This window comes from Aulonocara sp. 'chitande type north' Nkhata Bay, unplaced genomic scaffold (assembly GCF_057382095.1).
Source record: "Aulonocara sp. 'chitande type north' Nkhata Bay isolate Kocher_YH1m ecotype deep benthic unplaced genomic scaffold, A_spYH_male_GT1.1 unmapped_scaffold_33, whole genome shotgun sequence".
Classification (NCBI taxonomy): domain Eukaryota; kingdom Metazoa; phylum Chordata; class Actinopteri; order Cichliformes; family Cichlidae; genus Aulonocara; species Aulonocara sp. 'chitande type north' Nkhata Bay.
In genome coordinates, this window is record NW_028234365.1 from 187024 (window position 1) to 189523 (window position 2500).

The window sequence follows — 2500 nt, forward strand, 5'->3', positions numbered from 1 at the left end:
CCTCCAGCATGCCCTGGGGACCCACATACTCCTCTGCTCTACTCCCCCACTAGCTTTCCTTCTCCCGCAGTTACCCTCCACCACAAATCCAGCATGGCCCTTGCCCTCCAGCAGGCCCCGAGGACCCACATACTCCTCCGCTCTAATCCCCCATGAGCTTTCCTTCTCCTGCAGTTACCCTCCACCACATATCCAGCATGGCCCTTGACCTCCAGCATGCCCCGGAGACGCACATCCTCCCCTGCTCTAGTCCCCCACTAGCTTACCTTTCTTGTAGTTACGCTCCAGCGCATATCCAGCATGGACCTTGACCTCCAGCAGGCCCCGGGGACGCACATCCTCCCCTGCTCTAATCCCCCACTAGCTTTCCTTCTCCTGCAGTTACCCTCCAGCGCATATCCAGCATGGACCTTGACCTCCAGCATGCCCCGTGGACCCACACTTAAGCCCCCTCCCACTGACAAAGCAAAACACCACTGGCAAAATCCTCGTGCCCCTGGTACTCCAGAATGTAAATTCAAACATGCCCCTGGTACACTGCGCAGAAACACTTTGCCACACACACGCACGCACTGCTTGTGCCTATGGTACGACAACTTTTCTCGTGCCTATGGTACGACAACTTTTCTCGTGCCTATGGTACAACAATTTTTCTCGTGCCTATGGTACAACAACTTTTTGCCGTGCCCCTGGTACACCGCTCAGTAGCACTTTGCCACACAAGCTCTCCTCGTGCCTATGGTACGACAACTTTTCTCGTGCCTATGGTACAACAACTTTTCGCCGTGCCCCTGGTACACCGCTCAGTAGCACTTTGCCACACAAACTCTCCTAGTGCCTATGGTACGACATCTTTTCTCGTGCCTATGGTACAACAACTTTCCTCCGTGCCCCTGGTACGACAGCTTTTCTCGTGCCTATGGTACAACAACTTTTCTCGTGCCTATGGTACAACAACTTTTCGCCGTGCCCCTGGTACACCGCTCAGTAGCACTTTGCCACACAAACTCTCTTAGTGCCTATGGTACGACATCTTTTCTCGTGCCTATGGTACAACAACTTTCCTCCGTGCCCCTGGTACGACAGCTTTTCTCGTGCCTATGGTACAACAACTTTTCTCGTGCCTATGGTACAACAACTTTTCGCCGTGCCCCTGGTACACCGCTCAGTAGCACTTTGCCACACACACACTCCTCGTACCTATGGTACGACAACTTTTCTCGTGCCTATGGTACGACAACTTTTCTCGTGCCTATGGTACAACAACTTTTCGCCGTGCCCCTGGTACACCGCTCAGTAGCACTTTGCCACACAAACTCTCCTCGTGCCTATGGTACGACAACTTTTCTCGTGCCTATGGTACAACAACTTTCCTCCGTGCCCCTGGTACGACAACTTTTCTCGTGCCTATGGTACGACAACTTTTCTCGTGCCTATGGTACAACAACTTTTCGCCGTGCCCCTGGTACACCGCTCAGTAGCACTTTGCCACACAAACTCTCCTCGTGCCTATGGTACGACAACTTTTCTCGTGCCTATGGTACAACAACTTTCCTCCGTGCCCCTGGTACGACAGCTTTTCTCGTGCCTATGGTACAACAACTTTTCTCGTGCCTATGGTACAACAACTTTTCGCCGTGCCCCTGGTACACCGCTCAGTAGCACTTTGCCACACACACACTCCTCGTACCTATGGTACGACAACTTTTCTCGTGCCTATGGTACAACAACTTTTCTCGTGCCTATGGTACAACAACTTTTCGCCGTGCCCCTGGTACACCGCTCAGTAGCACTTTGCCACACAAACTCTCCTCGTGCCTATGGTACGACAACTTTTCTCGTGCCTATGGTACAACAACTTTCCTCCGTGCCCCTGGTATGACAGCTTTTCTCGTGCCTATGGTACAACAACTTTTCTCGTGCCTATGGTACAACAACTTTTCGCCGTGCCCCTGGTACACCGCTCAGTAGCACTTTGCCACACACACACACACACCACTCGTGCCTATGGTACGACAACTTTTCTCGTGCCTATGGTACGACAACTTTTCTCGTGCCTATGGTACAACAACCTTTCCCCGTGCCCCTGGTACACTGCGCAGAAACTCTTTGCCACACACACACACACACACCACTCGTGCCTATGGTACGACAACAGGCCCCGGGGACCTACATCGCACCTTGCTCTTGCCTCCCTTACAGCTGAAAAAGGTCCATGCCTGTGCCCTGGCCCTGCTGAAATTCCCTCTCCATTTAGCCGAGGCAGTGAGTCGGCCTCCTGTCTCCCTTTACGGTCGAAAAAGATGTGCTCCTGGGCGCGCTGGCCCTGCTGCTACTCACATCGGGCATGGACCTGGACCTCCAGCAGGCCCCGGGGACCTACATCGCACATTGCTCTTCCCTCCCTTACAGCTGAAAAAGGTCCATGCTTGTGCCCTGGCCCTTCTGAAATTCCCTCTCCATTTAGCCGAGGCAGAGAGTCGGCCTCCTGTCTCCTTTA